Source organism: Crocuta crocuta, unplaced genomic scaffold (assembly GCF_008692635.1).
Source record: "Crocuta crocuta isolate KB4526 unplaced genomic scaffold, BGI_CrCroc_1.0 scaffold93, whole genome shotgun sequence".
Classification (NCBI taxonomy): Eukaryota; Metazoa; Chordata; class Mammalia; order Carnivora; family Hyaenidae; genus Crocuta; species Crocuta crocuta.
Genome location: NW_027529641.1, coordinates 3,689,366 through 3,712,959, shown reverse-complemented (window position 1 = coordinate 3,712,959; position 23,594 = coordinate 3,689,366). Strand labels below are relative to the sequence as shown.

The 23,594-nt window shown below is 39.2% G+C and overlaps 1 non-coding gene across 1 annotated transcript; it reads right to left on the bottom strand.

Annotated features, from left to right (window-relative positions):
• Positions 1–419: 419 nt before the first annotated feature.
• Positions 420–583, bottom strand: LOC144230212 (U1 spliceosomal RNA). The gene has a single exon (XR_013334726.1). It is a non-coding gene; the product is annotated as a U1 spliceosomal RNA (small nuclear RNA).
• Positions 584–23,594: the final 23,011 nt, after the last annotated feature.

The window sequence follows — 23,594 nt, the reverse complement described above, 5'->3', positions numbered from 1 at the left end:
ACAATGAAAACTACAGAACAATCCTGGAAAAAATTAAAGACGTCAGTGAATGGAAACCACTCCCAAGTTCATGGATTGGAAAACTTAATATTGTAAAGATGCCAATGTTATCAAAAGGAATCTATAAATTCAAATCAATCCCTGTCAAAATCTCAATGTTTTCTTTTTTTTTGCAAAAATAGAAAAACCCATCTTAAAATTCAAATGGAATATCAATGAACCAAGAATAGCCAATGGAATCTTGAAAAAGAAGAACAAAGCTGGAGGATTCATACTTCCTGACTTTAATACTTATTACAAAGCTACAGTAATCAGAACAGTGTGGTACTAGCATAATGCAGACATATAGACAAATGCAATAAAATAGCACAGAAATAAACCCTTGCAAGTATGGCCAAATTATTTTTTTTTTCTTTTTACAGGGGAAAGCGCGAACACAGTCCCCCACTACCACAAATTATGCAGTAGAGTTTCCCACATTTGGGGAAATTGCAGGGGTCAGCACATCCGGAGTGCAATGGATAAGCCTCGCCCTGGGAAAACCACCTTCGTGATCATGGTATCTCCCTTGCCAGGTAAGTATGGCCAAATTATTTTGACAAGGGTGGCGAGACCATGCAAGGGGGAAGGGACAGTTTTTTCAACATGAGGTGCTAAAAAAATTGGATATCCACATGCTAAACAATTAAGTTGGATCTTTAACACCATAAACAAAAATTAACTCAAAATGGAACAAAAACCTAAATAGAAGACCTAAATCTGTAAAAATCTGGGAAGAAAACATATCACATAAGCTTCAGGAGAGTAGATTTGGCAAGAACTTCTTGGATATGACATCAAAAGTACAGACAACAAAAGAATAAATCAACAAATTAGCCTTCTTGAAAATTTTTTTAAAAAAATGCATTAGAAGACTATCAAAGATAAAAAGGCAACCCACAGGATGGAAGAAATTATTTGCACCTATGAGGATGATTGCTATTAAAAAATACCCAGAAAATAATCCTTGTTGCAAGGAGGTAGACACATCAAAATCCTCATGCACTGTTGGTGGATTTCATGAATCCATAGAATGTAAAATCCACGTGATGTAAAATTTCCACCTCTGAATCTACACCTAAAAGAATTAAAAGCAGGATCTAGAAGAGCTATTTGTATACCTATGTTTGTAGCAGCATTGTTCACAATAGCTAACGTTGGAAGCAACACAATTATCCATTGTTGGATGAATGGCCAAGCAAATTGTGATATACACATTTACAATGGAATATTATTCACTCTTAAAAAGGAAGGAAATTCTGACAAGTGACATGGATGAAACTTGGGGACATGATGCTAACTCAGAAACAAAGAGGCAGAAAATAGAATGGTGGTGTCGGACTTGGGGGCAAGTGGAAAATGGGGAGTCATAGTTTATTGGGTATAGAATTTCGGTTCTACAAGATGAACAGATTTAAGGAGATGGATGGGGGTGATCCCTAACATTATGAATGTGTTAAATACCACTGAACTATACGCACATTTGAAACGGTTAAGATGCCAAATCTTACATTATGTATATTTATCATAATAAAAAAATTGGAAAAAATGTATGAACAAAATGAAAGCAAATTGGTTTAATAAGAACAATGTATTGAAATATACTGGACTTTCTACCAAATACATATGTAGTTTTTAAAGTTTTATTGGTGGTTGGGTAATATTCTTTAATATTATTTAATACATTATTAATTTTTAAATTAATTAATTTAATTAATTTAATTATTTAATACATCGGTGATGTAGGTAATATTATTTAATTTTATATAAAATTTGAGGCTTAAAGTAGTAAAATGACTATTGGGATGAGAAAAGTATGAAAGTACATAGTATGTATGTAGGATGATATTATGAAGTCTTACACTTACGAATGAAATTTTAAATGACCTAAAACCAGAAATAATAGCATTCACAGCAATGAATCATCAACTCCTATTTCACAAAACTCTGTCCATTTGAAACATTAGGCTGGGTTCTGCTCTTTCAGTGTTGGAAATATAGCAATCAAGTTGTATGTCTCCAACGGGTACAATCACAGTGGTGAATTGACTTGAAAAATATGCCTTATGTGAAAGATAAAAGGTAATTGAGGCTGAATAAAAGAAATGTTAGCATGATCATAGTTCAAGAGCTCCATTACTTCAATATGGAACGACATCATATTTCTTCTGGATAACTTCAGAGATAAGGATCAGGACTTGAAGAGGCAAACTTAAACATGAAAATACCTCCCTACTGACAGTGTAAAATGGAAAGATAAGTTTCCCTAAGAGTCATCCTCATCTGAGTGACATTGTACAGGATATCCTAGTATCGAGATCACTTTCATCAATAATGTTTAAGATCCCATTTCATGCAATAAGATGAAAGCGATCAAGTGTAAATGTATATATAATTATATGCAAGGAGAGAGTATTGGATGATACATGAGATATATGACAATAGCCAAATATTTTGAATGTTTATTACTTATTAAGGATTCATGCATAATAGCAACACATCTCTACAAGTGCTTTATGAGATAGTTACTATTATTGTCTTTCTTTCTCAGTTGGGGAGAATGAAGCCAGGAAAAGTTGCAAATTTCCCAAGGATACACAGGTAATAAGTGCAAGTAGTGGGATCTGAATCTAGTTCCTTCTTTTTTTTTTTTTAAATGTTTTATTCATTTCTAGGAGAGAGAGAGAGAGAGACAGCGTGAGCAGGGGAGGGTCAGAGAGAGAGGGAGTCACAGACTCTGAAACAGGCTCCAGGCTCTGAGCTGGCAGTCAGCATAGAGCCCGACGCGAGGCTCGAACCCACGAACTGTGAGATCATGACCTAAGCGAAAGTCGGATGCTTAACCGACTAAGCCACCCAGGCACCCCTGAATCTAGTTCCTTCTGACTCTATATTCAGAGCTCCGAATCACTGTATATTATTGCAAATTTGCTGATAGATTTGTTGATGTGTGGGAAAATTTGATCTTCAGTAAATATTTTTTCTAGACATATAATGGAAAAGAAACACTGAGCAATAACTGGGTCCTGGCTACAGTGAGGAGGATTTAAGAGTAGATGTAATTTGGATTGGACCTTAAGGAACAGGCAGAAGAAGAGGCTGGTATTTTATGTGTAAGGAATGACACACAAAAGTCATAACTTTCTTTGAACTAGCGTAGTAGTATAAGGTGAATAGAACATGGTATTGGTATTCTAGAAAGATGAGAGGTGAGCCTGAAAAGTTCACTAAGTGCAGATCTTTCTTGTCTTCAAAGGCAGAGCTGTAAACTTTGGCGCCTTCTTTAAAAACACCAGTCCAGTGGGGACATTTTGAGTGAGATGTAGACATGATAAAAATAAGACCTTAAAAGGATGATACATATCATTATTTTTCACATTTTTAGACACTGGTGGTATTAGGAAATATTGCGAGTGGTGCTGAGGATAGTGGGAGTTAGAAAAGTCCATGCTCAAGGCATTCGGGCCCCAGAGAACAGAAAAAAAAAAAAAAATGGGCAGAATTCTCAAAAATCAGAAAAGGAAGTAGAAAGAGAAAAATGCCTGAGGTTGCAACTCTTTGGATGGCTGCTTTTTTGCTGATATTTATTTATTTTTTTAAATTTTTTACTATTTTTATTTATTTCTGAGAGAGAGAGAGAGAGAGAGACAGCTTGAGCAGGGGAGGGTCAGAGAGAGAGGGAGACACAGAGTCTGAAACAGACTCCAGGCTCCGAGCTAGCTGTTAGCACAGAGCCCAATGTGGGGCTTGAACCCACGATCAGTGGGGTCATGACCTGAGCCAAAGTCGGACATTCAACCGACTGAGCCACCCAGGCACCCCTGCTGATATTTATTTTAAAGAGTCAAAGAATCTTAGGGTTGGAAAGATTCTCAGTTTGGTCGCCTGTAGGTGACGGTTTCTCCGCTGCCCATTTGTGAAGAAAAGACAGCCAACTCTCCACAAGATTTATGTTCCCATCCTCCAGAGAAATACCATTCTGGGGGCACCTGGGTGGCTCAGTCGGGTCAGTATCTGACTCCCGATTTCGGCTCAGGTCATGATCTCACAGTTCATGAGTTTGAGCCCCATGTCAGGCTCTGGGCTGACAGTGTGGAATCTACTTGGGGTTATCTCTCTGCCCCTCCTCTGCTCTCTCTCTCTGAAAATACATAAATAAATATAAAAATTTAAAAAAATAAAAAAAGAAATACCATTCTGGTCATGCACATGGCTCTTCAGTTTCTTGACCGTTCTGAACCTCCCCTGTAGTCGGTGTAGCCACTGACTATGCTATTTGGCATGGAAAGTGAGTTCAAGAGATGTGTGCTGCTTCTAGGCCTATGACATAAGACATCTGACGTGTCTCTTCCAACTGCAAATTGAAGCAACTGGCCTCATGTATTGCAGATGACAGTAAGCTCCTACAGGACAGTGAACATGGGAAAAAAGGAGCCTGAGACCTTGATGTTCAGAGAGGGCAGTACCACTTGCTCATCTGGAATGTTCACCTGGGAATGATATGTGAGACAAAGGTATGCTTTCTTTCTTTCTTTTTAACTTATTTAATGTGTACTTATTTTTGAGAGAGAGAGAAACACAGAATTTGAAGCAGGTTCCAGGCTTCGAACTGTCAACACAGAGCCTGATGTGGGCCTGGAACTCATGAACTGTGAGATCATGACCCAAGCCAAAGTCAGATGCTTAACCAACTGAGCCACCCAAGCACTTCCACAGGTAAACTTTCTTAATGCACTGTGCTAATGTTATCTTTCTTTGTTACATTAGCCTGGTTTCATCCAAATTAATATGCTATCTTATTTTACTATAAGAAATGGCCTTTCTCTGAGTGACAAAGGGAACGAAGCTCCTGTAACAAAATAAGAAATCTAGGTATGTATATAACTGGTTGACGGGGAGAACACTATTTGTAATCTGTTTTATTTAGCTATTTTGCCTCTTTGGAAAAAGTCTATTTATTGTTTTAAATTTATTTACTTAGTTTGGGAGAGAGAGAGAGCATGCACAGTAGTGGGGCATAGAGAGAGAGGCAGAGAAAGAATCCCAAATAGATTCCACACTGCCAGTGCAGAGCCCGATGTGGGGTTTGAACTCATGAACTGCGAGGTCATGACCTGAGCCGAAATCAAGAGTTGGACGTTTAACCAACTGAGCCTCCCAGATGCTCTGGAAAAATTGTTTAAATAGCCCTTCCCAGTAATCAAGTAAGCAAGACCCACTAATAGATGTGATTGTGTAAACGTATGTAATGTGAGGTCTTTGGGAATCTCAGATTCCTTTTCTGTGGACTTCTCTGAGTCTACACGAACACACGTTGAGAATCCTGAGAAAGAGATAGTGGATGGTGTTTCCTACATTTGTTGATCTTGAGGTCAATTCTCTTTGCCTGGAGTTTCCTCAGAGAATGATGTTCCATATTCAAGAGCAGTGTTTCTGACTACCAGAAACTTGGGTCAGATTCTTATTTCATTCTCTTCCTTCCTCTGCCTTCTTATAAATAGGGGGGTTGTACATACTGGTTCTTCCAGGAAAATCTCATTGTTAACCTGTTTTCTCTGTGTCATTTCTAAAAAATGTCTCTTTCACTCTAAACAAGAGCTCAGTTTTGGATGAAAAATTGTGTGGTCAAGTTTCCCTCTGGGCAATTATGTGTGTGCTGTCATCTCTATCTCTGTTTTCTCCCCCTCTTCCTTGCCTCTTCCTTCCTTGATAAATAAGTACTTGAGTTCAATGGGGTAGCATTAGTTACTGCTAGATAGAATTCACTGGATCTAAAGAGACAAAGTGATATGATGTCCATATCCAAAGAAAGCCAAAACAATACATCAGTTGAAAAATTTAGCGACAATTCCATCTTGTTCAGTGAAAACAAATGAAAATAATCACCCATGTTCATTATGGAATCATGCTGGCAATTCGAGGACTATCAACAGCCAATAAACATTTCAAATGCCAGGTGTCAATGGCCACCAATGTGAGGTATGGAAATGAGATATCAGCCAAGTAGGAGAGTATTGGCATGGGTAGAGCAATGACTGCGGCTGGGAAGGAAGATTTCTGAAACTTTGTGCCGAAGTTATTGGAATTCATGAGTGGATTCAGCAAGTATGCAGTGGACATTTATCGTATTCCAGGAAGTGTGCTAGGAAATGGGACTTGAGAGCTACCTGAGACATGGGTTTGACTTCAAGAAGCTTATGGTCCAGTGGGACGAGACTCATTATTCCATGATGTGATAATTACTCTAATGGAGGCAAGAGGAGCTAAGAAATGCAGGAAAGATTGTGATTCATTGATCACAATGACAATAAATATCATTACCAATACTGATGTACTGCTGTTATAACACACAGACATTACTTCTCTGCGCCAGATTTGGCCTGCATGATTTTAGGGATTTCTTCTGATAATGGCATAAAGTAGGTATCCAGTATTACCTCTTTTATGTATTAGAAAACTGAGTTGGTTTTTTTAAAAAAAAATTTAACATTTATTCAGTTTTGAGAAAAGAGAGAGACAGAACACAAATGGGGAAGAAGCAGAGAGAGACAGACAGACAGACAGACAGAGAGACAGAATCTGAAGCAGGCTCCAGGCTCTGAGCTGTCAGCACACAGCCCGACATGGGGCTCGAACTCACGAACCACCAGATCATGACCTGAGCCAAAGTTGAATGCTTAACCGACTGAGCCACCCACGTGCCCCAAAAACTGAGTTTTAGGGCTTTAAAGTTACTTATACAAAAAGCCATAAGTCCTAAATAACTGATCTTGAAGACTGAAGGGTAAGTGGAGAAAGTACTTCTTCCTGTCCCATACTCTCTCCTCACTCTAGATTGCTTGAGGAGCAAGGCCGGGCGGTGGAGGACCCATCAGGGTCTGTGACCCTGCTGGCCAGTCCCTGGGAGACTTCTCACAACCCACTTCCTACTTAATTGCATGCATGCAGAGAGGACCACGGATTGTTCAAAAGGGATGAAAAATGAAACCCAAGTTTACACAATGGAAACAAGAACTGCATTGCAGCACATTTATTTTTAATTTTTCAAGATTCCGAGAAATGCAAAGTATAAATAAAGACCATGGGACTCAATCGAATTCAACATTTATTGCAATAGCATTGCAGAAAACACAAGTCACAGCACAGCTTTGTGTATTCTGCAAAGGTGGCCCACCTCCATTTGCAACTGACTTTGCTGTGAGTGATATGCAGACATGGCTGGCATCCGTAGCCTGTCTGGGGGATCAATGTGCTGCTTTGACACTGTGCGTAGCTGAGTAACTAATCACACCGGAATCCCTGGGAAACACAGTTCAGATGGCTAATGCTAACATTTGCAGAGAAACAGTTACCTACAGAGAGAAACTAATGATCACCTCCGTCAAAATAATAACAATACTGATACTTACAAGAGGAGCTCACTGCCTGACATTTAAGGGTGTGTGTCCACCGTGCTGGATCGCCAGGACACTGATCATTGTGCTATTAACGCAATAGGGTTTGGTATCTCTGCTCATGGTTGTCCTGCTCTTAGATCTGCATTTATGTAATTCATTTGATCTCATTTTATAAACCTTAGGAACTTCCTTGCCTAGAAAGAAACATTGGGGGAGCAAGTAATTTGACTTTGTTATAAATGTTAAAAGCAGACAAAAGAATTGCTCCCTACTTCTTTTGGGGGGACATGATGGATACAACACAAAAGTTCTCTCTAGCTTGTAAGATTTCAGTCCTAATAAAGCAGCATGGTGCTTCTTAACACATCAGCCTCACTTGGAAACCAATTAGAAGTGCACTTTCTGGGGCCCCACCTTGGATCTATTTCATCAGAGACTCTGGGGGTGTTTGTACATTGCAGTGAGGCCTCCAGGTGACACTGATGTACACTCACATCTGAGAACCAGTGTTGCAGCATAGTGCTTAATGGGGGAAAAAAACTATGATAATCCTGACACTCACTAAAATGGATAGCTTTCAAAATATCACTTCTATGTAAATAAAATATCTGCTTATCTGCACTTATCCTTCAAAACGAGATCCAAGGTTGTTGTTTTTTTTTCTCCTGAAAGAATTGAAAAATAGAAGGGAAGAGTGAATAAAACTTATAAAACTTGCATTGATTCCATGTCTGGTATGTGCCCAAATTTGTCCTGAGGCTTTTCATTTCAGTATCTCTACTCCTTACCAGCAACTCTATGAATCGATCAGTGTTAATCTTATTTGAAGGACCAGGAAACTGGATGATTCGAACTTACCCAAACGACAAACAAAGCTAGCTTGTGTCTTTTCTGAGGTCAGAAAGCAAATGCTTAAAGAAGTCACACAGGTGATATGAAAGAGTGAACTAGATCAGGGTGGAAACGACAACAAGTGCAAATTTGGTGGAAAAGACAGCTGAGCCTCAGCATTGATTTGGGGGGAAAGTCAGAGACGGTGGCAAACTTCTGAAGGCAGCTGCTGTTGTGGTCAAAAGTATTTTGTACCCAAGTTTGTCCAATAATCTGATTTTTTTCTCCTCCCCAGGAAACCTAACATTAAGATCTTGCATCAGATCTCTTAATTTTTAATATTAGCATTTAAATTATGTACATTAAAAAGCATTTACTTTTTTATTTAAACAGTTTTTTAATATGTATTTATTTTTGAGACTGAGGGAGACAGAGCACGAACGGGGGAGGGGCAGAGACAGAAGGAGACTCGGAATCCAAAGCAGCCTCCAGGCTCTGGGCTGTCAGCACAGAGCCAGACGCGGGCGGGGCTCAAACTCACGGATTGCGAGATCATGACCTGAGCCAAAGTCAGATGCGTAACCGACTGAGCCACCCAGGCGCCCCCAGTAAAAAGCATTTTGAATACCAGATTAAACATACCTGCTGGCCGTGTTTGTCCAAGTAGCCACTTCCGATACACTGTAATGTCAAAACCTGTGCGGTTGCCCCAGCAGCCTTTCTGACATCCATGCTTGTCTACCAGCACGAAAGAAATATTGTGGAAATCCCCCCTTGGAATTCAGTTACACATTTGTTCAGGTCAGGGTCGAGAATTTTAGCCCTTGGGGGAGATACAGAGTTCTATTTCTAACAAAGGTCACTGTGCTCAGTATATAGGGGATGGCGGGGCAGCCGTCACGGGGAAGGGCATCTAACGGGATCACTTCTTCAGTCCTCTGGACCGACAGGATGTCTGTACCAAGATGAAGGTCTCCGACACTGGCGAGACTCACCACTATCTCGTTGTCAGCCTGCAGGAGCAGCAATCAATATTTCTGTAATTACTACGCTTCCTCTTTGGCATAGCTAAAAATCCAGTCTTGTGCTAGCTTTGCAAACAAAGCTTCCCTCAATTCATCTTTTTATCCTTCTTTGCATGTTTATTAGACCATTTTGGGCTGTTCCATGCAAACTGACTGAAAGTAACCAGCAGAATGAAGCCCAATGCTGCTTGCTCTCCCCAGACTATCAAACCATCAGTGGAGACTGGACAGGTCCTGATGAAATAAATGTTGGCTGCTGACTCGTCTAATTCTGCTGCACTCCTCCGTGTCACTAGTGCGGGCTTGTCCAAGATTGAGATATTTGCAAACTGTCATCTTTCATAAATATCTGCCTTGAGTGACATTTACTCCCCCCTACACTTCTCTTTGAAATGCACCTGGCGGGTTCCTAGCCCGAGGACTTTCATTGCTTGTGATATGTGATTAGCAAGGGGGGGTTTCCTCCCCCTGGTGCCTATCCCTTCTCTCTCCCCCTCCCTTCCACCGCCCTACCCCTCCTTGACCTTCCCCCTTTCAGGCCCTCCTCCCCACCTCCTTCGGGAAAGGCCTGAGTCATAGTTGTAAAATGCTAAGGACAGCAAATTTGTCAGGCGTGTTATCATGGTAACTCCAAAAATACTTTTAAATTTAACTTGCCAAAAATACAGTGAAGTACAAACAATCAAAAGTTGGTCAAAGCATTTCCAATGAATTTCACCTCGTCTTAACACAAAATCTCCTAAAATCTCCAGGAGCCATCTCAGAATGTTAATATGCTTACACGAACAGATACTGTCTTTTTTTAAAAGCCCCTTCGGCTCTAACCTCCAACAGAAATGGAAACAGCATTTTTTAATGACAAAGTTAGTAACAATATTTATTACCATTTCCATGGCCTTTTTTTTTTCTTTAGGATTGCTAGTAAGAGCCCTCTGTAGCACCAGCCAAATGAATCAATGTGCTTGCACGTAAATGTTGGGATTATTATAAGCACTGAGATATGAAACTCAGATCTGCAACTGAAAAGGATCACTACGTTAAATGGAATTACCCCTTCTTAGAAATGAATATGGAGAGATTACAAGGTAATCAAGCATTCTCAGTTCCTAATGTATCTGATCAGATTTCCCATGCATAATTTAGCAGGGAGAGGTTTAATATCTTAATGCAGGATTATTTGTTATATATTTGGATTGGAGAAATTTTAATCAGTAGGATTAAGAGAAATTCTAATTTTCAGTGTAATCTTGGTAGATTTTGAATGCCTGTAAATAATATAACTTGCACGCAAAACTTTTAATGACCTTATTTTGCTGCAAATGTTGGCAGTATTTCAATCTACTATCAGTTGAACATTATTTTGAATCTAGTATACAATGACTAGTCTCTCTAGGTGATATGTTTATAAAAACATAAGTACTGGGGCGCCTGGGTGGTTCACTGGGTTAAGCCTCTGACTTCAGCTCAGGTCATGATCTCATGGTTGGCAAGTTTATGCCCTGCACTGGGTTCTCTGCTGTCAGCACAGAGCCTGATCAGATTGTCTGTCTGCATCCCTCCTCTGCCCCTCACCCACTGGTTCTCTAACTTTCTCAAAATAAAAAAAAAAAATAAACTTTAAAAATAAATCCCAAAGTGCAGTTTTGATCAGTGTACCAAATTGTACTCTTACCATTTACAAGTTTCAGTGCCAAAGTGTGCCAAAACAATGTGATCGATGCAATGCAATGCAGTGTAATATTATACTATACCATTTTACTCTATAACATTATAAAATAATATGAAGCATATGCTATGCTGGCTTGATTTCCACTAGAATTTTTTCATGTGCTACATAAGAATTTTAGTATGTATGTAATATGATTAGCATGTAATTAATATAAACTTATATAAGTCCTGCAATGTGCATTTTAAAATTTATTCCTTTTTAAAGCTTTACAATTTTTATTTTATATGATTCTGTTTTTATTTTATGGGCTATGATCTATTTTAATTCTATTTTGACACATATTAAACAACGATGAATTTAGAGTGAGCGATTAATAGAAACTTAAGGAGTCTTTGATCTGAGAAGTATAATTTAACCATGCTTTGCAGATAAAAATTATGAACATCCACGGAAAAGAAAAAGTTCATAAATATTAATTCATTTTCACGTATCTCATTGTTTATGGAGATATTTATCCTATTCAATTAAAATGTCCACATTAGCAGGTAATTTCCTTTCTGCAAATTCTATTCCTACTGGAAAGCCAAGATGAGATCCCATCTACTCAGTGTCACTCAATTGGCAGAATTTGGCATTTCAATCATCAGTCATGTCAGTCAGTGAACGATTCTAACCAGCGTCACCAATTTTATCCGAGGCATTCCTCCCAGGCTGTCTGGAAAGTAAGTGGTACAACTCCCATGTTTCAGATGTTTAAACTCAACTTCAGAGACTTCAAGAAACTTGTCTCCAAAGTCTAATGTGCATATGGTTGGCCGGCAGTGGACCCAGGACATGGTCCGCCCCACCGTCCATACCATTTTCTCTCAGGTGATTGGCCTTCGTGACCGCGCTAACTCAGTACAGTGTCACGATCCAGAGATCCAGCAATTCTAAATCTTACATACATATTTTACTTTGGATCATGTTCGAAGCTTTCGAAAGCTAGAATTTTTATTTTATTTTGTTTTTTTTATTTACATTATTTTAGTGTATTTATTTAAAAATTTTTAATGTTTATTTATTTATTTATTTATTTATTTATTTTTGAGAGAGAAAGAGAGAGAAAGACAGAGTGCAAGCTGGGGAGGGTCAGAGAGAGAGGGAGACACAGAATCCGAAGCAGGCTCCAGGCTCTGAGCTGTCAGCACAGAGCCCGACACGGGGCTGGAACTCATGAACGGCGAGATCATGACCTAAGCCGAAGTCAGAAGCTCAACTTACTAAGCCACATGGGCGCCCTATTTATTTTTTGACGGAGAGAGAGAGAGAGAGCAAGGGAGTGGCGGAGAGAGAGGGAGAGCAAGAATCCCAAGAAGGTTCCACACTGTGAGTGGAGAGCCCTGTGTGGGGCTTGAACTCACAAACTGTGAGATCATGACCTGAGCCGAAATCAAGAGTGGGACACTCCAATGACTGAACCACCCAGGTTCCCCCCTCATATATATATTTTCAAATATTTTTTTTTTAGAGCATTTTTTTATTTAGTTTTGGAGTGGAACGTACGGAGATTTCCAGTATGCCCCGCACACATGCACAGCCTCTCCCTGTGTCACCATCCCACACTCAGAGTGGCACATCTGTGACAACTAGTGCATCTACATTGACAACCTCATCATCACCCCAATACCATGGTTCACCTTAGTGTTCACTCTTGGTGGTGTACATTCTCTGGATTTGGACAAACATATGATGACATATATCCACCATTATAGTACCGTACAGAATATTCTCACTGTCCTAAAAAGCTTCTGTGTTCCACCTGTTCATCCATCTTTCCCCCAACCTTTTACAACCACTGACCTTTTCACTGTCTTTAGTTGTGCCTTTTCTAAAATGTCACATAGGTATAATCATATAGTATATAGATTATTCAGACTAAACCTGTATACTTTTTCTCTCTTCAGGATTTTGCTCTTGAGGCTTTGATGGTTCTAGAATACAATTCCTTGCTAAAGCCCTGAGGAGATAGGGCATGAACAGGATCTTTTTAAAATGTTGCTATAGTTGGTTTGTTCACAGGTATTCCTTGTTCATGGACATATATGATCAAAAATTAAATGACCACCTATCAGGAATATCAAGGAAGATATTCTTGTCCCGGGAAAGAGGTGACTATTATAGATTTAGATCACTCCGGAGATCCTTCCAGCTCTGAGATTACAAGTCTGTAGAAAACTTACGACTTCATTGATCTTTTCATTTTCCTTCTTTCTTTCTTTTCTCTCTCTCTTCCTTCCTTTCTTCTTTCCTTTCTTTCTTTGTCTCTTTCTTTCTTTGTCTCTTTCTTTCTTTGTCTCTTTCTTTCTTTCTTTCTTTCTTTCTCTCTTTCTCTCTTTCTCTCTTTCTCTCTTTCTCTCTTTCTCTCTCTCTCTCTCTCCCTTCCTTCCTTCCTTCCTTCCTTCCTTCCTTCCTTCCTTCCTTCCTTCCTTTCTTTCTTCCTTTCATTTCTTATCTCCACACCCAAAGTGGGGCTTGAACTCATGAGCCTGAGATTGAGAGTCCCATGCTCTAACACCTGAACCAACCAGGTAGTCCCTCCTTTATTAACCCTTTAATAAAACTTGTATTTATGCATTTCTTAAAGCATTTTCTGTGGATCTGGTGGAGATTTTTTTTATGCTACTAACTTACATTTTCAATAGACAGTTGAACGACACTGCAAATATTTTGTCTCCATTTACAGATTCTGCCCACTATCAGAAAGTAGAGTGTCCCTATGAAACTTTTATTAAGCTGACATGGTGCAAAGCAAAAAAGTAATTGCCATTAGTTTATATAAAAAATATTTTGAGCATTTCCAGACCCTAAAAATAACCTCGCTTAGGCTTTTCTGATAGCTTAGGACTGAGGTTGCTAATGGATGCACAACATAAATCAAGATAAGATGCTCACAGACATGGTTCAAAGCTCTGGCAGCTTGATGCTGAGATGCTGAGTGTAGTTTCCAAGGAAGCAGTGGTGTGGGACACTCTCCCTGAGAGGGGTGCCCACTGTCTCTATAACAGTTCGCCACCAATCCAGTGCTGAATGCTATTTTCGCTCTTTGTAAAAACATCCTCTTTGGGGCGCCTGGGTGGCTCAGTCGGTTGAGCGTTTGACTTTGGCTCAAGTCATGATCTCACGGTTTGTGAGTTCGAGCCCGTGTCAGGCTCTGTGCTGACAGCTAGGAGCCTGAAGCCTGTTTCGGGTTGTGTGTTTCCCTCTCTCTCTGCTCCCCTGCTCATGCTCTGTCTCTCCCTCTCTCTCTCAGAAATAAAATAAACATTTAAAAAAATCCTCTTCAGATTTCTTTCAGGTAGAGAAAACAGGTACCCATGCAGGTCTTTCATAAAAACAAGGTGGCTTAACAGAGATTCCTGTATTTGTCTGACTCAGAGGCATAGAGTGAGGGGGATGAAGGTGGGACAGACTTCTCTTACAATAAACCAATAATAAACCTATTAAGGAGATCTTTTCTTTTTCTGTGGGTCTTTCAATTTAATTCTGAGATCTGTTATTGAATGATTATCTTTGTATCATAGAAAAGGCATATATCAATTCAGTGATGAATTTCCACCAACAAGGAGGCAAGTAGTATATACTTCTTGAAGAGACTTTTGAGTTATTACACATGCTTATAATAATATAACTTATAATAATACATGCTTATCAACTGCCTTCATGTGTGGGTTTTAATTAGTCGTTTTGTTATTCTGTTGCTCAGTTTTCTTGGTGGTTAGTTATTGAATCCACTTTCTGAAACTTGGGCATTTTGCTTCAAGTTGAACAGCCAAGTGAGAAAACTACCTCTTTCCATTTAAAACAGGGTGTTTTCTTGGTCAGAAAGCGCTCATTAAAAATACAAAAAATATTAAAACATACATATTAAGATGACATTAAGGATTTGAGGAAGGGTTATAGTCCCCTTAGTAAGTTCGTATATATTGACACTATCACTGAATTGATGCTTCTTTTTTTTAATGTTTTATTTATTTCGAGAGAGAGAGAGATACAGCATGAGCAAAGGAGGGTCAGAGAGAGAGGAAGGCACAGAATCCAAAGACAGGCTCCAGGCTCTGAGCTAACCGTCAGCACAGAGCCCGATGCGGGGCTCGAACCCATGAACCATGAGATCATGACCTGAGCTGAAGTAGAATGCTTAACCGATTGAGCCACCCAGGCACCCCTGAATTGATGCTTCTAAGGTGATTTCAAAGGTTGAGATCGTTATGATACTTTTGCCTGTTCCTAGCTAGCAACATTGAGAAAGTTCTTTTTATTTAAATATATTTATTAATTTTGAGAGAGAGTGTGTGTGCAAGAAAGTGGGGGATCGGCAGAGAGAGAGGGAGAGAGAATCCCAAGCAGACTTTGCGCTGCCAGTATGGAGCCCAACATGGGCCTTGGATCACATACACTGCGAGATCATGACCTGAGCCAAAATCAAGAGTTGGACAATTAACTGACTGAGTCACCCAGGTGCCCCAAGGCAGGTCTTCTTTAAATCTCTGCTCCCTCTGTAGACTCAAGGAGTAAAGTCCATGTTTATTTGGGAGAAAAAAGAAAAACCTTAAGTATATAATATAGATGCATTTTTCCTTTCAAATGTTGTTTGCCAATGTTAATCATGTCAAAACCTTTGACATAACAACTACTTGCTTAGTGAAAAGAAAGCTAAGGACTGGAGTCACTCTTACAGGAAAAACATTTTCCCCACTTCTTCCACCTAAAAGGACCTTGTAAATTGGGTGGACAATCACAGAGTTAACCTAGCCCTTTGGTTGGCCCAAAGTAGGTGATCATTCATTACACATTAATTGAATAAGGAAATAAATTATTCCATGAAAGAATACATTGGAATGATTGATAGGTTGAGAACTATCTTAGCTACCATTTCATTTTATCTTTCAGTACCATATCAGTTTGACTTCGGAATCATGGCCATATTAATTGTAAAATATCTACTACCTGAAAGGCTTTTCGCTATGTGCCCGAATGGACACAAGAATAAATAAGACGGACTTCTTGACCCACACAAGGAGCAGACAGAAGAGCAATGTTTTCTTTTGTAGATATAGTCAATCTTGAAAGACTTGAATTCTACTGCAAGAAAATAGCAGTTGTCACTGTAGAGCAGAGTCTCTGGACCTATGAGTTCATAGTGTGCTTCTTTTGTGATTTCACTGCTATCAAATAGAACATTCCATATTTATTTTGCAGTGAGAACTTTCAGTGCATTGCCTGCATTTGAAAACCTCACTTGCAAATGTGGATGCCTGTTTCCAATGGCCAGATGGATCTTGACTACATGCCAAGTATTGTTTAGGGCCCATGAAATTCATTAGGATTGTTACCTCTGGCATGATATAAGAGGGGGAAAAAAATCCTTGCCCAAGAAGAAACCTCCTCTCTTGCCTTTCATTTGGCTTTCTGAGTCAATGATGTGAAAGTTTAAGTGTTTGATCTGAATTAATAGGGAGACCAGATGAACTCTAGGGTCCCTTCTCACTTCATATTTTGAGGTACAAATGCTTCCGTGATTGTTTACTGTATAATGTAATTCGCTTGCCTAAAACCACATGACTACTTCTTTTTTCTAAGTAACCCTCTTCTAAGTGTGCCCCAAACGTTGATGTTGGCTTTGGTGTGAATGGGCCACTTCTACCAGGGGTAGACTCGTGTTGTTCAAAAACATACACTCGCGGCTCCACATTAGTGTGAGTATGAGTCTTATATCTATTTCTCTCTATGTAGAGGTGATTTGAAATCTGAACACTGCCCTCCCAACACACAAACACAGACATACACAAAGACCCACACATATGCCATTTCTCCTCCCAGTTCATCAAATTCAAAGGGTTGACTAGGAACTAAATTCCACACCATGGGAGGGATTTCTGGTCCTTGGGACACACACACACACACACACACACACACACACACAGACTGCTCATTCACGGGAAAAATGGAATGAGTCCCCAGAAAATTAAATCGCAAGCAACAGTTCATCCATTACCATCGCTAGTCTTGAACCTTTGTTTCCTGTTTCTTTTGTATTTTTTTTCTGGGTTATTTTCTCACTTGTGATGAAAATAAACATAAAAACAGGGAATACAGATATCATGTAATATTTTTCTAATGTTTTCAATTAAGCAGCAGCTGCTGTTACCAAGCTGTCATCTCTGTTGCTATGGGGGTTTTGTGTGTGTGCCAGCGCAGGACTGGCTACTTTAATATACCAATCCTATTGCCGGGGCTGTTGTGTGTAACCTACGTTAATACTATTAATTTAAGAGTTGAAAAAGGACTGCCATCTTTTCTGTTAAATCTCCGCATGGTGGAGAGCTTGGGATCTCTTTATAAGCAACCCGTTAAGACCTCCAGGGGTCCGATGTGATTTACGGGACAAGGGGAATCCAAGACTTAAGAATCTTCTTGGTGGTTTGAGAGCCACTGTCTGCAATGTTTCTTTGGCTTCCCCATGTCACTGAACTTGACCCTCTCTGAAGGTAACTCAAGTCAAGCGAGTGCTTGACTTTCAGCACATAGTTTGTGAGACCCGGCGCTTCAGGCATGCAGGGCTGCCTACAGCGAGGAACCTCTCAGAGAACAGACATAATTCAAGAGCTAAACCTCACAGATTCAGTTCTTGGCACAAAGTCTGGTATGCCAGAAGTGTTGGAAAAGATTTTTGCTCAATTAATGAATTAATTCAATGAACATTATATTATAACCCAGGTTTTCAGTTTCTTTAAAATGTGAGTATAGTAAATCTTTCCTCCACTGAACCTCTTGTGCCCTCCCTCATCTAGACTTGTGAAGTTCAGGGGTGCCTGGGTGGCTCAGTCGGTTAAGCGTCCGACTTCAGCTCAGGTTGTGATCTCACAGTTTATGAGTTCTAGCCCTGTGTCAGGCCCTGTGCTGACAGCTCAGAGCCTGGAGCCTGCTTCGGATTCTGTGTCTTTTTTTCTCTCTGCCCCTCCCCTGCTTGCATTCTGTCTCTCTGTCTCAAAAATAAACAACATTAAAATTTAAAAAACAAAATAGACTTGTGAAGTTCAAAGTAGCAAATTGCTACTTTGAGAATGAATAGGCTTCTTCCTTCTTCTTTTTTCTTTTTAATCCCCAAGTCCTACAGCACATCTCAAAATTGACAGAGGAGTCTCTTTTGCCTATCCCAGAATGAAGAGAGTCTCCCTGGGCTTTGAGGGTGCTACTCGGATATTACAGCCTTAGTATCTGTGACCTGGTTTGTTTTGTCCTTCAGCTGAACCCACCAACTAAAGTAAAGCTCTGGATAAACTACTGGGGGGTAAGGACATGATAGACTTCATATCTGATGCCGTATTGTGATTAGATTGCCATCTCACTGAGAACAGGTGTTATGTCTTCTGTCTCTTTAGAAGCCCCATGCTGTCTTGAATACAATAAATACTCAATAAATGCACTAATTATGTGAGATTAGAGTAGAGGCTATATCAGCCCTCCACACACTGCCCTCCATTTATATGTGGTCACAGTCACTAACACTGCTCCAGACTTCTCATCCTTTACCTGTGCTTCTTTCTGTTTCAAAACAGTTGAAGATCTAATGTGATTTTATCCTCAGATCAGTTTTTGTGCCTATACATGTTTCATGATCAAATGTCTTTCCCTAAACTGATTATTGAGAGAGCCAGGGATAGGATTTAGGTTTCCTGAATGTACAATGGGCAGGTCAGTAAGAAATCAAACTTTGCTGAGACCAGGCACATTCCTGGGGTTGTTTGTTACTGAAGCATAACCTGTAGCTTTTCCTGACTGATGCAGCATTCTTTCAACCACACTATTTTGATGTTTATTCATAATATCTCATCCCTTTCTTTGGTGATTTCTGTGTCATCTGTGTGTTTACCTTTATTCTTGCCTGTCAAGTATATAAACATTATAAATAATGATTAGTTCAAAATATCTCTGTACCAAACTAGAGGTAAATAAATGTTATCATCCCAATTTCCTCTATTATTATCTTTTATATAATTGTATTAAGTTCATGTATAGATTTCACTCTGCCCTACTCTCCTTCAAAGCACTAGAGTGAATTTGGACATAATAGAAACAGGAACTGGAAGTAAGGTGGACTTCATGTGGGTCCAGGTCTACCACTTACTAGTCTGTGATAATGGGCTAGGTCTCCAAGGCTCAAGTTGCCCTTCTGTGAAATGGGAATAATAATATAATTTCCTTACTTCATAGAATTTGGAAAGTGAAAGACAGAATATACATAAACTTTACCTGTAAAAGGTAATGTCTTGTATAAATAGAATGTCATATCCTATATTTCCTGCCTCTCTCCTCCCAGGCTCGTAGTGAGAAGTTAGAAGTGGCCATGCAACTTTCTTTTGACAATGAAATGTGTACCACTACGGGGTACACGATTTAAAAATCCAAGGAGTGATTATTTAAGTTCTTTTTATTTGCCATGGCCTTCAGTGGTGCTCCAGATGGGGGTCTTCCATCAATCTAGGATATAGGTTTTATCTCAGAATAAGTGGTGACTGCCTGTAGTGCTAAGTTGTATGTTGTTAGATGGCATTTGGAGTCAGCTGGGAGACTGCAGGGATTGATTAGACATGTCTGCATTGGATGAGAAAGAGGAGACTGTGTGAATGTGAATACCACTGTGTTCAACAAATAAGAATCCAGATCCTTTTTATTTTTTTAACTTTTTTAAATGTTTTATTTATCTTTGAGAGAGAGAGAGAGAGCGTGAGCAGGGGAGGGTCAGAGAGAGAGAGAGAGAGAGAGAGAGATACAGAATATGAAACAGGCTCCAGGCTCTGAGCGAGCTGTCAGCACAGACCCCGGCGAGGGGCTTGAACCCATGAACTGTGAGATCATGACCTGAGCTGAAGTCACAAGCTTAGCCGACTGAGCCACCCAGATGGCCCCCAAATCCTTTTTAAAAATGAGAAACTCGGACACAAAGATAAGTGACTTGATTAGGGTTGCATAGTTAGACAAGAGTATGATTATTATTATTTTTTTCTATTTGTGTTGTCTGTTTACAGGAGAGTGTAGATGTAGTTTAGAAGATGGGGTAAACAAAATCATATGACTCAAACAGAAAAGGAAGGCTTAAATCATGGACATTGAAAGGAACAAATCTTGCCAAATGTGAAGGCTGTTGGTATGGTTATTCTCAACAAGTAAAGTATCTAATTCTGAGGTTTCTGGAAGTCAAGATCCTTCTAAATTATTGGTGTTAACATATGGCTTCAGCTATCTTTGGCAGGTCACATTATCACATGCACAAACACAGCCGTACAATGAACCTACTTCTGCCAGACAGGATTGTAAAACCAATGGCATCAAAGCACTGAAGTTTCCTGGGACTGTGGGAGGAGTTAGAACTGAATTAGCTTCAACTTATCAGGTCCTTCCAAAGATGGATAATGTACCTGTTCCTGATGAAATATGATTTATCAGAAACTGGCTGAATTAACACGTATCTTAACAAATCCTTGAAGGGAACACAGTTACCAACGTAGCAACTGGAAAATGGTTCATTCATGAGCACCGTGTTTCTGCTGTGCTCATCAGAGGAAGCTCAGACCTGGCCAATTAGATGGCCTTCTCTTTCCCTTTCCATTCTGGTTGCCTACCTCAGGGACTTCAACTCCAACAAAACTGCAAACAAGCCTGAACATTTGATATTTGAGATGGATATCAGAATTGGAAACAAGCCCGATCATCAACTCGATGAAAACACTGACTCAATTTATCACTCAGTGATTTTCATACACATTTTAAAAGATAAGGATTCTTTAAAAAAATATAATACTATTTTATCACCTAAAGACATCAATAATTTCTTACTATTTTAAAGTATCTGTCAGTGTTCATATTTCCTTGATTGTATCATAGTTTTTATTTTCTTTTATTTAGAGAGAGAGAGAGAAAGAGACCATGGAGGAGAGGCAGAGAGAGAGGAAGAAAGAGAATCCCAAGCAGGCTTCACACTGTCAATTTGGAGTCCAACACAGGGCTTGATCCCATGAACCATGAGATCATGACCCAGGCCAAAATTGAGAGTCTGACACTCAACCTACTGAGCCACCCAGGTGCCCCTATGGTATACAGCAGAGCTTAGCCATCTGGTATAACTATGCAACAACATGGATGAACATTGAAGACATTATGCTAAGTGCAATAAACCCACCACAGAAGAACAAATACTGCCTTGTATTTGTTCCACTTGTATGAGGTTTGTCAAACAGTCAAACACACAGAAGCTGCCAGAGGCTGAGCCGGGGAGAGGAAATGGGGAGTCTTACTAACTCCTGTAGTGTAGAGTTCTCTCTACCTATTTTTTCCTTACAATTTACATTTTACCAAACCTGAAAATTTTTTCCCTGTAAAATTATCCACATTCTGAACTTTGGTAATTTTCGTCTCTGTTCTCTCATTTCTGGAACTCCTGTTAAAGCGCTTGTTGGATCAGAGGATTCTCAGATTCAGGGTCAATTATTTGGCAAAAATATTTCATAGGTAGTAGTGTGTATTTTCATTAGGAAACATAATATCTGGCATTCACACACACGCGCACGTGTGTGTGATGTCTGGGTTTACTCATTTATTTTATTTTATTTAAAAAAAATTAATGTTTTTTATTTGTTTCTGAGAGAGGGAGAGAGGCAGCGTGAGCAGGGGAGGGTCAGAGAGAGAGGGAGACACAGAATCTGAACCAGGCTCTAGGCTCTGAGCTAGCTGTCAGCATAGAGCCCCATACAGGCTGGAACCCACGAATTGTGAGATCATGATCTGAGCCAAAGTCGAACGCTTAACTGACTGAATCACCCAGGCACCTCTCATTTATTTTAAATTCCCCGTTAGCTCTAAGCCAGGGAAAGCATTACGCTTTTGGAGTCTAAGAGTCTCTGAGATCTTGTAGCTGATCACCCAGTGGCTTTTTCTTTTTTTTAATGTTTTTTTTAAATGTTTTATTTATTTTTGAGAGAGAAAGAGAGATAGAGACAGCGTGAGTAGGGGAGGATCAGAGAGAGAGGGATACACAGACTTCGAAGCAGGCTCCAGGCTCTGAGCTAGCTGTCAGCACAGAGCCCGACGTGGGGCTCGAAACCACAAACCGTGAGATCATGACCCCAGCTAAAGTCGGATGCCCAACCGACTGAGCCACCCAGGTGCCCTGACCCAGTGGCTTTTTCTAACAAACTAAGTGCTTTGGAAAGATGGAGTGATTTTTGTAAAACTAATCAAGAAATTTCTCAATAATAAGAAAAAAACCCCTCATACCAATGTGTAAACCATGCGAAATCACTCATTGTAAGTTCACTTTTGTTATTAAGAGCTGTAAGTAAAAAATAAATAACAACAATAATATCAATGTATCATTTATCAAGGACTCATTATATAATAGTGATTGTTCTAAGCTCTTTATATTGTGTGTGTATGTATATATATTGTGTGAATAAATGTAAATATATGTGTGTACTTACATATATATACAACCTTTTAATTCTGATAAGGTACAACCAAGGTTTCTATTTTTTCATCTATTTACTGAACTGCTGCTATCAGCTAGGCACTGCTCTGGAGGCAGGATTCATAACATTATCACTTACTCAAAGTCAAGGAGAAGATTTAAATTTTAGGGGACTAATTAAAGAGCCTAAGGTGTATCCATTCAGTGGAACATAGAACAACTATAACATGAAATGGGAAACATCTTCACATCATTATGTAGCTAATCTTCAGCATGTATTTTTAAGTTAGAAAAAGCAAACTGGAGAAAAGTATTTATAGCATTTATAAAGTATTTACATCTTAGGCATCATAGTACCTAAAAATATGAAGATATTCTTCATATATATAAGTACACATTTATATACATACATATTTAAATAATGGAAGGATGAATCAAAATTAAAAAAAAAGAAAAAACAGAGTTGGAGGAGATATCAAGCAAGGTGAGGGGCTAGAAAGGGTAGTTAGTTTCCTTTGATCATATCCCTTGTTTTGTAAATGTGTCAAAGGAAGGAATAACCTCTAGGGGGTTTATCATGGAATAGAAAGAAAGCAAAAGAACTAAGAAAGTAGAGCTAATCAAATGAATAGAAATTTAAAAGAACATAATTGATGACTAATTTTGAATAATATAATTATTAATGGTTAATTTTATTGTGTAAATTGTATTTATATAAATATTTATTATATAAATTTACTAATACTAAATTAATTTCTTAGAAAACCATGAAAAATGATACATCTATAAAACACCATCATCCAGATGTCTTAAAAATTGAAACTTTGTTGAAGTAAAAGAAAACATGAAATAGGTAAGTGTCAAAAGGGCACAATTGAGGAGAAATTGATGATCTCAAAGGTCATTCTGAAGGCCCCCTATGAGAACACAGTGCAAAAGAATAAAGAGATGCAAAAACTGTGGATGAAAATTTAAGAGACATGGAGAACATACCTAGAAATCTCTATCTCCTTAGGGACATGTAGGTGGAGTGAAGCTGTTCTTGAAACAGCAATAAGAGAATATTCCCACATTAAAGGAAGACAGATAAACTTAGGGGCATATAGTGGCTCAGTTGGTAAGTTTCC